We start from the raw sequence: 13,633 nt of genomic DNA, 5'->3' as shown, positions 1-13,633 counted from the left end.
TCTTTAGGAATGTTAACGCTGTTTAAAGTGAGCTTAAATTTGAGTTCTATTTCTTTTACTTCCTCTTCTCTCTTGTAAGTGGTCTTTTATAGATTTTTGAGTTTCGACCGGAAGTAGATGAAGTCTTGGATTGTAAATTGAAAGAGGATCACTTGAAATCCTCACACTAGACTATACTGTAAACGGTACAGTACTCTTTTCAGACTACTAGACAAACGATCAAACCTGTTCTTATCTAACAAAAGACTAATGCCTTTTTAAAAAAAATATATACTCCTGAAACCTATAGGGACTTTACGACTTTATGGTCCTGCCAAACCTTTAAAGTTACTTCGAATTTTTTCCCAGAAAAATTGTAAATTCTCCTTTTTATGGGAAAAGGAAGAACCTAATACTTAGAATTCTCTTCTCGAAGGTTAAGATTCGTGCACTTTTACCGTAAGTTCAGAAAAAAAATATCTAGAATTCTCAAAAATACCTTCATCTCTCCCAAATCACCCAGATAAGCTAGATTCATCCAGCTTAATTTGTTTTTTTGTTGGGAGTGTTACCAATGATGGGACCCGGAGCCCTGTTTTGGGGTTTCGAAGTGTGTTAAGACTGCGGCCATTAATTTGTGGGTGCAGAGTAGGCCTCAGGAGTGGTAGCTCGCCACCACTGGACAGAGACCGGCGAAGGAGTTCATCAGAGGCTATTCGCCGAGGCCGAGGCTGACTGCAGAATTAATCCATTAAGGCCGTGGGGCTATAAGGATAATTGTAGGCCTATTAACTGACAACTACAGGCTCAGAAAACACATGCATCGCATGGGCCTGGCAGATGATAGATAGCCTTTGTAGGCCAGAAGAGGAAACGGCACTGCACGTGTTGTGTCAGTGTGAGGGGTTTGTTTGGCTAAGGATGTTACTTTTCGGGGAGGAAAAACCAAGGCCCGAGAGCTTTACCCAGGAGTCACTCTCCAGAATTAAGAGTCTGATTAAACGGACGGGTCTGGAGGGCGAGCTCTAAAGTCGGGGAGCCACAATAGATCCAAAGGGGTGGCAGTGGCGTAGGCCTTGAGGCCGCCCTAATTTAATCTATTCTATTCTACCAATGATGGGTAACTCCTCAACTTCTATTTAACCGTATTTGCTTATATATATGTCCACAAAAGGATCCGAAGATAAACAGGAAGCCTGAATTTTAAGTAAAGTAAAGTAAAAGGGAATCAATCGCCTATTTTATCAAGCTGGACTTAACTTCTGACTCCTAATTAGGTGTCGCAGGCGGGGGACTGGGGGAGGAAGCACATACTTGACTATTAATATTATTATTTATTTGAAAATTTGGTTAGGTTGGCAATGCTGGATATCTTTGATTTTATCCGGTTGTAGCATGCATTTTTATTGTATCCCTGACCTATTTCAGACTTTCATCCATCAGCAGAGTCAGTTTGGTGGTAGAGATTTCAACTTTACTTACATTACCATCTCGCACTACATACTCAGCAAGACCAAATCTCTACACCAAACTGATTAAAATAACTCTTTTAACGAATGAAATTCCAAAACCGATCAGGGATACGATAAAGATGCGTGCTAAGATGGATAAAGTCATAAGATTTTGATGCTCTTTTTATTTGTTTGTCGACCTTCCTTCCTGTCTTATAACAGCTTGTCATTGTGGCTCCCTCCAGCCACTTTCTACAATGACTAGCTTTTGACTAATAATGAATATTTAGAAATTTATTTATATTATATATTTATATTATATAAGGCACATAAATTGTAAGATTAAAGCAATAAAATTACTTTGGTCTCTTAAATACTTATACTTAAGGAAAAAAAAATACCTAGATATATCTACGACCTTCCTTTTAAATAGTTAAGTGACTACTTCACACCATTTTTGGTATGACAGGCACATCCATTCAAGTTCCTCATATGTAGTGTTCTGGTTTTTGTGATCCATTTGTGGATACAATGACAAGAACTGCCCAGACAAGAAGTCAGGTCTCGGACTCTTTGAGCTTCTTGAATGCAGGTGTTGTTTGGTTAAATTACTTAATAATATTAAGGTTTTCTGTTTTTCTTTTCTTAAATTTAGTTGCCTATATTTGTGTGGGGTGGGGGAACCGGAAATTTGACGTGATGTGTGATGGAACTAGTTAAGGTCACGATTGGTTGAATATAAAATTAGGTATATCGCTCATCTCATTATACCTACCAAAAAAACGTCTCCCACTCGTCTATGCAAGAGCGTACAGCTGGCCCCAATGTTCATCGACACTTCTAAGTGTGGCCGTTCAGTTCTAAGTGCCAATAGATAATTTTTCCCCAATTCTTTTCTCCCACTATCCATTTTTTTTGTATAGAACTTATACTGCGAGAAGGAAACGAAGTCACGGGAGCATTAAATAGAAGTAACAAGTTAGCGTGACTCGGTATCAACTTTGTTTTCTCAAGTGTTACAACTTGTTACTAGCTGTCCTTTTTTTTCCCTGTAGCTTCTGTTTTCATCAAGTCTGTAAGTCTACATAATAGTATTGTACATCAATCGTCAATCAATTTGGGAACATCGTCCAAGTATTCTGTGAAAACGTTTTGTACGTTTCTTTTTTGGTCATTGCTGCTTGTCTTTTAAGTCTCTTGTGTGTGGATACCAAGTGAGGTGTTTTGTCTATGAAAAGCTCAAGATAGCGTACCAGGTCTGTGCAAGGAAGAGGATTGCTGTTGAAGAAGACACTGGGCCCGTGCCTGCCGCCGAAGAGCGTAAACCTGGCATACTGACATTTTTATGGGTTCAGTTTTTTTTTTTCAAAATTTTGATGTTTAAAAAGTTTTTAACTTAGAAAACATTCGATAGTTGTAATAATTTGAAAATTACGCGAGTTTATTTGCATTTTCACTAGTTGTAACAATCTACCCGATCGTCAATCGTCCACAATGATGAAGGAAGTTTGTTATACAGGTCTACAGGGTGAACCAGTAATTATTGTCCATAGGCCTACTGTGTGTAGTACATCTAAAGTGGAGTACAATGACGTATTGGCCAACTTCATATTTTCCACTGTTCTTGAGTGACGTCACTTTAAATTTTTTTTCTAAAATCATTACTTTTTTCCAATAAAAATGTTATTACTCAGAAAGTTTTATTCCGAATTCTGATTCTGATGATACGGTTAGAAAGACAGATAAATTTTCTAAAAATTGATACTATTTTGAAGCATAAGTTATTCTCCAATCAAGCCTCAATATTCCTCCGAATATTGGAAAAATAAAAGTAATCGAAATTTTTGAAGAGGCCCTCATGTGATCATTATCCGACCTAGGTGCTGCTGGCTCTTTTTATAAAAGTTTCCTTGTCTAATGGGCTTTCAAACGGTATATCATTTTCCAGGATTCCATTTTATCTTCGTATGAGAAATTACGTTTGTTTTGCAAGAAAGCGTGTTCACGAGCACTCAACATGTTAGTTTATAAAGTTGTTTAATTCATTGAAAACTCTTTTAGATAGACCAGTAGTGAATTTTAAAGTAGGCTGTCTTAAAATAAGAAAGTCAAAGGATACAATCTTCCAGGCTTGATTGGAGAATAACTTATGGTGTCAATTATTAGGAAATTTAACTGTCTTACTAACCGTGTCATCAGAATCAAATTCGGACTAAAACTTTCTGAGTAATAACATTTTTATTGGAAAAAAGTAATGATTTTAGAAAAAAAAAAAATTAAAGGGACGTCACTCAAGAACAGTGGAAAATATGAAGTTGGCCAATACGTCATTGAACTCCACTTTAGATGTACTACACACAGTGGGCCTATGGACATTACTTACTGGTTCACCCTGTATATACTGGCAAGGAAGTGAACAAACGAAACTAGCATGAATTCACTAGTACGTGGATATGTATGTACGTTTAGAAACGTCTACAGTACACATATCTGACAAACAAACAACACCACATAACGTGTAGTTTCACTTATATGGGACTGGTATATGATGCAGGCCGGAGCACTTCTAGCCAAGCAACTGTAACTATGTGCGTAGGCGAATGTGAATATGCAATTATCTTATTCTATATGATAAATATAAACTGTAAAACTGGTGAAGCGATAATTATACTATAGAGCTAGACATATGTATAGTTTGCGGCTATTATATGCACATAAATAATTATTTAAAATATGATCTTTTAAATGATCCGTTTTATTGTTAATTATTTATTGTGCTAGGTGACGTAATTAATCCATATTAACTGTAATCAGATGCAGTTTTATATGAATCGTAGAAGGTGGTAACTAGGTAAAGCAATTTCTCAGTTGTTTACAAGGCCATGAACACCCGGTACTTGTTACAAGTCTTAGTTTAATTATATTTCCGTTTTGCGAAGGATATTTTTTTTTAATAAATGAGGTGTCAATCAACTTGCGTAATTTCCTCTTATTTCATTCTCGAAAAGTTCTAACCGATACATTTTCTCAAATATCCCAATTCCCTGTACCATTTGTAATTCTTCCTTACATTTCCTGGATTTGAAAACTGCATATGATCATTTTTAAATCTATCCTAGTCCTTCTCAGAATACTGTTTTCTATTCTTCGTGACATAGTCTATAGTTCCGGGGTTAAATTTCTACGTAAACTAGACTAGTTTTCATTTTACCCGGGGTCTAATATTGAAGATCACACACCCTCCTTAATACTTGAAAATCATAAGACTACTTTGATCATTCAGTGCACTAAAACCAATTACAATCCCTAAATTATGGAAAGATCTGTTTTTCCCCACAGGAAAAGTAGTAGGAATTAAAGTTGATGCATGCATTGTGAGTGGTTGTTTCTAAAGAAAATCCTGCAAGCTTTTTCTTGGTGTAAATCCCATGAAAAGTTAAAAAAACTTATAGTAAAAGTAAAGAAAGGTAATTGTCTATTTTTTCAGGCGTGCTTTACGTCCAACTACCAATTAGTGGACGGAGGCGACTAGCAAACATACTTTACTGTAAATTTCTTTTATTAACCATTAAATAAAATCCAAGGTCTAAGATGGGAGCCCGGTCATTTAGGACATAAAGAAAAACGAAGCGGCAGATTTATTGGCCAGAGAAGGCTCTGCGGGACACTTCGTTGGCCTGGAGCCCTATTTTGGGGTCTCCAAGTGTCTTAAGACTGCGGCCATTAAACTAAGGGTTACAGACTAGGTCTTAGGAGTGGTGGCTTGCCAAGGCCGAAGGAGTTCATAGCGGGCTATTCGCCAAGGCTGACCTGCAGAATTAATCCGTCAAGGCCGTGTGGGGTTATAAGGATAATTTGTAAGGCCTATTAACCGGCTACTGCAGGCTCAGAAAAGCCTTTGTAGGTTCTGTCAGGAAGAGGAGGAAACGGCACTGCACGTGTTGTGTCAGTGGCTTGTTATGGCTAAGGATGTTACTTCTCAGGGGAGCAAAAAAAACCAAGGCCTGAGGAGCTTTATCCAGGAGCCGCTCTCCAGAATTAAGAGTCTGATTAAACGGACGGGTCAGAAGGGCGAGCTCTTAAGTTTGGGAGCCACAATAGATCCACAGGGGTCGCTGTGACCTAGGCCTTAAGGACCGCCCTATTAGAATGTTAATCTTAAGGCCTAAGTTCGGGGAATCGAACCCAGTACCACGGTACATATTAGCTTTGAGGTCTCACCTCTAACCGCTCGGATAAACTTTTAGTAGAGTTAGTTGCCTTTTCGAGTAAAAATCGCTTTTTACATTAATTTTATGGCTTTAAACGTTCTCCTACGTCGGGAGATTTCAGGCTATTTTCAGTTATTGAGTTTCCCTTTTATACATTTAATAGATTTATTGTTTTACCTTTAGATACAAGAAAGAATAAAATAAAATGAAAATACTTAAATTTTCCTCGTAAAGTTCCAAACCAAATAAAATTACAATTTCTTTGTGAGGTCAGTGCGAAAATTTCCTTAGAAAACGTACATTATTGTGGTTTGAAAAAGGAAAGGTTTCTTCTTGGCTAGCTTTGGGGGGATGGTAAGGAAGGAAGGGAGGTTGGCCATCATTAATGGCTTCTGAGAAAGGGTGTCAAAGAATGAAAAAAACACCCCCCCTGTTGAGAAGGTTTAGGCCTTGCATTTTAACAGTGTTTTTGCCACTTGTACTGTGGGTGGCCAAGTGTGTGTTCTGCTAACGCCCAAGCCCAGCGCTTTGCTTGGGTTAGTTAGTTAACTTTTAATGTGTGTTCGACACTTAATTGTATTTATAGACGTGCTATTTTGTTTTTTTTTGCTTTTTGCTTTTTCGAAAAACATGTTTGCTTTTCAATGATGCTCCTTTTACTGGTCGATCGCTTTTTACAGAAATTTATGGCTTTAAACGTAATTTTAAAGTTTCATTTCGTTCTGTGTTTTTTTCCCCCTCTTATTATTAATGTTTGTTTCCGCCCCAAAGCCGAAAATTCAGATACAAATCTTTTTACTAATGACTTTTTATACAATATAACGAATGGTAACCATAAAACTTGTTCAGAAATCTTCTATTAATGTTCATCATTGGCCTATTGTGATGCAGCATTAGTATAATAATGGACCACAATGACATCTGGAGCTTTTCACCGAAGAAGGGTCATTTCCATTGAAGCCATCCCATTACAACAGCTCGAACTCTTTCCTCTATAATCCATCCTGATCATTCACCGTAGCGTCTTAAACAACGTTGGCCTACAAGATCTCCTTATTCTACTAAACAAGTGTACAATAAGTCGAATTGGCTTAGCCTTTAGCTAAAGACAAGGATTAAGGATTAAAATAGCGGGGCACCGCTGCCAAAAGAGGCTTATTGTGCCTTTCTCCCTTTGGATCTAGTTGACGAGTTAATAGACTAAAGAGGTTGAAGACTTTTTCTACTAGTTCTTTTTGCGCTACTATCTCTCCTTTGGTCTCAAAGAGCCAAAAGGTTTCATGGCGCAATCACTCTCCTACTAAGAAAGAGGTTGAGGTACTTTCCCTACTAGTTCTTTTTGCGCTACTATCTCCTTTAGTCTCAAAGAGCCAAAAGGTTTCATGGCGCAATCACTCTCCTAGTCAGAAAGAGGTTGAGGACTTTTCCTACTAGTTCTTTTTGCGCTACTATCTCCTTTAGTCTCAAAGAGCCAAAAGGTTTCATGGCGCAATCACTCTCCTACTAAGAAAGAGGTTGAGGTACTTTCCCTACAAGTTCTTTTTGCGCTACTATCTCCTTTAGTCTCAAAGAGCCAAAAGGTTTCATGGCGCAATCACTCTCCTAGTCAGAAAGAGGTTGAGGACTTCTCCTACTAGTTGTTTTTGCGCTACTATCTCCTTTAGTCTCAAAGAGCCAAAAGGTTTCATGGCGCAATCACTCTCCTAGTCAGAAAGAGGTTGAGGACTTCTCCTACTAGTTGTTTTTGCGCTACTATCTCCTTTAGTCTCAAAGAGCCAAAAGGTTTCATGGCGCAATCACTCGATTGCAACACACTCGAACGACAGGTGAGAGAGGCCGTTTCCTCCTCTTCCTGTCTAGCTAAGCACAAACTCAAAGCCCAATACTATGCACAAAAATTTTAATATTGATCATAATGAATGATAAGATTTCAGATTTTTTTGAGGAGGGCAGATAAAGTATGTGTAAAAAAATATATATATTAAGTTTTCTTATTTTCTCTACTTTCTATAACAATAATAATAATAACAATAAAGAAATGATTGATTGTAAACTCTGCAAGAAGTTTTATATTCTTTATATGTTAAGGATAACCTGGCAGACCGTTGCCAACACTGTATGCTGTTCGTCTGGCACGCATTTGTTCCCCCCCACGTGCGTACACTTGGAGAAAGTTTGTGCTCCAATGGTAAACAAATGGGTTTACAAAGGGCTTAACTTGGTCTCCATGTAGCTTGTACTAGTTGTTGAATGTTTTCTTGTATGGGGGTATACTCGTACATGTGCGTCTGTCTCTATATATATATATATGAAAATAAGGCGGAGAGAGAGGACGAGTTTGGCTGGATGCCCTGTCAGAGGGTGTCCTTTGTGCAACCTATTACCAGCTCTACTTCAGCACTGGCTAGAGGTACTAGCTGTTAGCTATACATACACACACACACAAATAAGGCACCATTCTCCTTTTCAGTCGCTGGGTCCCTGTACTGCCAGGGCGACATGGAACGAATTGGACAATCAGCCGATGGTGACGTTATGTCGCTCTAAACACACTCATGTCTCATCACAACAACGTTTCTGATATGTGTGTCTGCGTGTGTCTGTGTGTGTGTCTGTGTATGCAAGTGTCTGTGTATGCAAGTGTCTGTGGCACTTCCCAGATGATGTCAATAACATAAAACTATTCCTTACTCTATATTTAGTTACCTTTCAATATCTCCCGAGAGGTTAAAATCATTTTGAAAGTTATCCCTTCCACTATCTTTGCTTGTTAAGGATAATATTGCGATTTTTTTTAAATTTTTAAAATCGATTTCTAACCGGAAGTGACGTCTCCTCAATGAGAATAAGTGGCTTTAAAAAACTGATCTTTTTTGTATGTTATGTGTGATGATGGGCTCCTCCGGCTGTAAATTTAGCCATCAAAATCCCGTAACACTTTTTCCCTTAACTTTTTTTTTTTTCTTAAAAGAGAAAATTAAGAGAAAGAAAAAAATATGTTGCAATCTTCACCCTCCCTCCATAATGACCTCAAAATCACAAATCTATCGGAAGAATCTAAATTTAGATATACAAAAATTCTTTGACACTCTTTACTTTCAGTTCTAATTCTCATTGCCCAAAATCTTGCCGCTATAACGATTCCAGATCGTCCACTACGTCGATTCAGGCATTGTTGACCTTATGATCATCACCGACGAAAATAATGTAATAAAAACTCATTGTTGCCAGCAGTGGACAGCTTCTCTGCTCCAGCTGATCATGTCAATAAGTCCTTTCTTATATTATATTCACTTTGTAGATTGTTAATAGTAATTTTTTTTTTTTTTTTGGCATTGGCTTTCGCCACACAGCCAGCATCGTCTAGGTGCTTATCACTAGAATATCACTCACTCTCCATTCTTACTTATAAATACATTCCCTTCACACATTCATCCCTCTACTACGAGGGTCGTTTGAAAAGTCCGTGCAAAGTCAGAGAGATAGCACTACTGGCGCGTATCGAGGTTATGTTTAGTTAGTAGCATCTCTTGGAAGAACACACACCAAGTTTCAGCCAGATCGGTCTATTTCTTTGTGTTTGGCATTCGTTTGAATCGAGGAAGTCGAGTGACTTTCAAAAAAAATGGACGAAAAAGAATTTCATGTGTTGATTAAACACTACTTTATGAAAGGCAAAACGCCTGAGGAGACTAAAGAGAAGCTTGATTAAACATTATGGTGACTCTGTACCTTCGATTAGAACAGTTTATAAGTGGTTTCAAAATTTTCGGAGTGGCCATATGGGCACAAGTGACGCTGAACGTTCTGGACGCCCTGTTGAGGTTACTACTCCAGAAATCATTGATAAAATCCATGATATGGTGATGGATGACAGAAGAGTGAAGGTGCGTGAGATTGCTAGTGCTGTGGGCATCTCGAATGAACGGGTACATAATATTTTGCATCAACATTTGGACATGACAAAGCTATCCGCAAGATGGGTGCCGCGATCGCTCACGCTTGACCAAAAACGAAATCGTGTGAAGTGTTGCAAGGACGGTTTGCAGCTGTTCCAGAAGAATCCGCAGGACTTTGAGCATCGTTTCGTCACTGTGGATGAAACATGTATACATCACTGCACTCCTGAGACCAAAGAACAATCTAAACAATGGGTTACCAAGGGGGAATCTGCGCCAAAAAAGGCGAAGACCGTTCCTTCGGCCGGAAAGATTATGGCGACTGTCTTTTGGGATTCGCAAGGAATAATCCTCATCGACTATCTGGAAAAGGGTAAAACTATTACAGGTGCATATTATTCATCGTTATTGGACCGTTTGAAAACCGAGCTGCAAAAAAAACGCCCGCGATTGGCCCACAAAAAAATCCTTTTCCATCACGACAACGCACCAGCTCACACTCTCAGCAGTTGTGGTCGCAAAATTAATGGAAATAGGGTTCCAACTCGTTTCACATCCCCCCAGTGAAATGAACTCGGCTCATCTCGGGTGTTCCGAGTTCCAAATGTTGGTTCAGATTTCAGGACGATATTTTCTCGAATTTCTGGGTCGAATACCTATTTGTTCGAAAGTCAAGTCGTTCGAAAACCGAGGTACCACTGAACATTCATATTTCTTTGCTAGCTCTGCTACAGATTTAAGTATATAGATGCTGGTGGAGAATATTATGTCTTCGTAGCGAAAGGGTGCATCTAAAATACCTGTATACAGGTATACGACTTATAAGTCGTCAAACAATCAATTTAAATTTATAATAAATCTAGAATTTTCTCTCTCAACCGTATATATTATACTAAATTCCATGAAAGAAGTTATTAACTCCATTTTGATATAGTTAGGGGAGCAACATGAATCCCCAGGATATTGTGGGAGGTCCGAGAGCCTGTTCATAGAAGTAATCAACAAATTAGACGGACAGACGACCAATTTTGGACACTTAAACTCAGTTCCATTCTCTTCGCTTGTTATCAACTTAATTGATTACATTTACTTTGCTAACGATTCTAAACTACCTTTCTGTCTCTCTCTCTTTGTCTCTGCCTCTCACAAAAGAGGGTCTCTTTTAAAATCCGCCCACTTTTCTCTCTCCTCCTCCTCTCAATTTAATAAACTAAATACCAATACATTAACATTCACTTGCATAACAAGGCGAATATAAAAAAAGCTTTTTTTTTTAAGCGAATGCATAGAAAAAAAAGAACACCGGAAGAATATATATATATGTAGACAGGCGTTAGTGATGCTGGCCAAGTTGACACGTTTGAATAATATCAAAAGAATAATTACTTCGTCGCTTTGTCACCTTTGACCCCCCGCTGCCATCAGCTTCAACACAAATGAAGAAATTGAATCCAATTAAAATTCAATAGCCTTAAAAATAAAAGAGAGAAGGCAGACAATTAGTTTTTTAAAATAAAAATGGACGAGGACTTATTGAGCTTGACTTTTTTTGTTTAATTAAAAATTCCGTTCTATTAGTTAGGAGTTTAAAGCAATTGACTATAAAGAAAAGTCCAAGTCATCAGTTTTAAAGAAGAACTGCCCATCTAAAGATTGTGGTAATAGGCTGGTAAAAGGAATAATCATGTTCGCCAGATGTTGGATAAAGGTACTACCTAAATAATGGAACGGATTTACTAAATTTAACGAATCTATTATTCCCCACTTAAACCAAATTATTTAAAAATTAGGAAATCTTTGCTTACTAATAATAATGGGTTGGCCAATAAGTTCGTTCGGTTTTTGAGAGTGGAATAAATAGCAATTTTTTTGATACATAGAATACATTTTAATCAATTATATATTGACCATTCTTATTGATAACTTCTTGCCATTATTCCAGGTTCGTAGAACGCCCGGGGCTTATCGTCGAAAAACCAATCAAAATGTTTTTTTGACAGTCTTCTCATTATCGAAAGTTTTTCCGTTCATGGAGTTCTGCAACTATCAGAATAAATGATAATTAGAAGGTGCCAGACTCAGTAAATACGGGAGGATGATGCAAAACATCTCAGCAGTTTATTCCGAGTGTTCAATGACTTATGGGGGTCTGGCCTTGTCGTGGTGGGAGACGACACCTTTGCATTTTTGCTAATTCTGGACGTTTTGTGCGGATAGCATGGTCCAATTTGGTTAACTACAAACAGTATGCGGTTGAATCAATTGTTTTGCCTGATGATAACAGCTCGTAACAGATGACACCTTTGAAATCCCACCATACGGAGAGCTTGATTTTCTTCGGATACAATTCCGCCTTCGAGCTTGTTTACGGCGGCTCAATGCAGTGCTTCCAGGATCTTTTACGCACTACATTTATCGTAGACGATCCATTTTTCATCTCCCGTTACCATCCGCTTTAAAAATGGGTCGTTTTCTTGACGTTTCCGCAGCGAAACGCAAATGCATATCGTCGCCTAAGAAGTGATACCTCGTAACTAAAATTTCAACGAAAATTACATTTTTATATATAAATGTTGAAAAAAAAAATAAATGTTGAAAAAAAATTTGTTTTCAATCATGCACTTTCAAGACGACAGTCACACTAATAGTTAATATTGAAAGAAGAATTACTGTATGCTTTAAAATGAACTTTATATACTGTTTTTTTCCTTCTCCTGTAAAGTTGATATTTTCTAGTTACAAGGTATCACTTCTTAGGCGACGATATGCGAGCGGCTAAGTTGGCCTCAATTAATTCATGCGGTACCCAAACATTGAGCCGAGAAACGTATCCCAGCCGGCGCAAATGATTTTTAAAGCTCGGTTATGATATGTTAAGTGCTTTTGCTATCTCCCTATCTTTATCGATTACGCTCATGACATCATCTGAATTAATCTCGGTCGGGCGACCGGAGCGGGGCCCATCATTAATGTCAAAATCTCCAGAACGAAATTTGGCAAACCACTTTTGGCACACGCGTTCTGTTAAGGCATCATCACCATAAACACAACATATCTTTCTATGAGCCTCTGCAGCTCCTTTGCCTTTTTTTTTTAAATAATAGAGCAAAATTTGACGAAAATGCACTTTATTTTCTTCCATCTTTACAGCTACGCAGCAAGCACAATAGTAATGTTTGTTCATAGAAAGGTTAAGCTTAACATAATCTTTCAAATGAACAATCGAGTTGTTGTGCGCTTGCGCCGAAAGTAAAAAAAAAAAATCGGAATGAATCTGTACCAAAATAAAAACCGAACGAACTTATTGGCCAGGCCATTTATTTATTTGTTTTATTTTTAGTTTTCACAAATAAAGTTAGGTCAGTACAAAATGATGATAACTACGAAGGCAAAAATAAGAATGTAAAGTAAAGAACAACTTTGATTATAGAATTAGAACAAAAAACAAGACTTTTATTACATAATTATACGAAGAAACATAAGAAAAACGAAAAGCATTATATTGGGAAAGGAAACAAATCGAAGAGAAAATTCAGGATAACAGAAAGAAAATGAATATATTTAAAAAACGGAATACCTAGGGCGAATCAAGTAAAATAGGTAACGAGAAATAATTTATAAGTCCCCCTTAAGGACAAGGTATATAGAAAATAATTATAAATATTGTTAAGCAACTTTGGCGTGAATGAAGTGAACAGTTATATTGCTTGTCGGAAAGCATACAGCATACGAGGGTCGTTTGAAAAGTCCGTGCAAAAATAAAAACTACTTAATTTTTGGGGGTAAATCTTTTGTATTTTTCAACATAGTCTCCTTTTAGGCTTATACACTTCGTCCAACGCTGCTCTAGTTTGTTGATCCCTTTCGAATAATATGATTTGTCCAAGTCTGAAAAATAGCCATTCGTTTCTGCAATCACCTCCTCGTTTGAATAAAATCTTTTTCCCGCCAGCCATTTCTTCATATTGGGGAACAAATAGTAGTCCGAGGGAGCCAAGTCTGGAGAATAGGAGGGAGATTGTGAAACGAATTGGAACCCTATTTCCATTAATTTTGCGACCACAACTGCTGAGGTGTGAGCTGGTGCGTTGTC

At 37.7% G+C, this 13,633-nt stretch overlaps 1 protein-coding gene across 1 annotated transcript in view; it reads left to right on the top strand.

The window, feature by feature from the left end:
• LOC141450781 (protein pangolin, isoforms A/H/I/S-like) overlaps window positions 1-13,633 on the top strand; it is a 242,029-nt gene that overhangs the window by 109,582 nt on the left and 118,814 nt on the right. The gene's annotated exons all lie outside the window — the stretch shown is intronic.

Source organism: Rhodnius prolixus, unplaced genomic scaffold (assembly GCF_049639745.1).
Source record: "Rhodnius prolixus isolate KJV_2025 unplaced genomic scaffold, Rpr scaffold_8, whole genome shotgun sequence".
NCBI lineage: Eukaryota > Metazoa > Arthropoda > Insecta > Hemiptera > Reduviidae > Rhodnius > Rhodnius prolixus.
The sequence above is the reverse complement of the archived record's forward strand: the minus strand, read 5'-3'. Positions and strand labels throughout refer to the sequence as shown.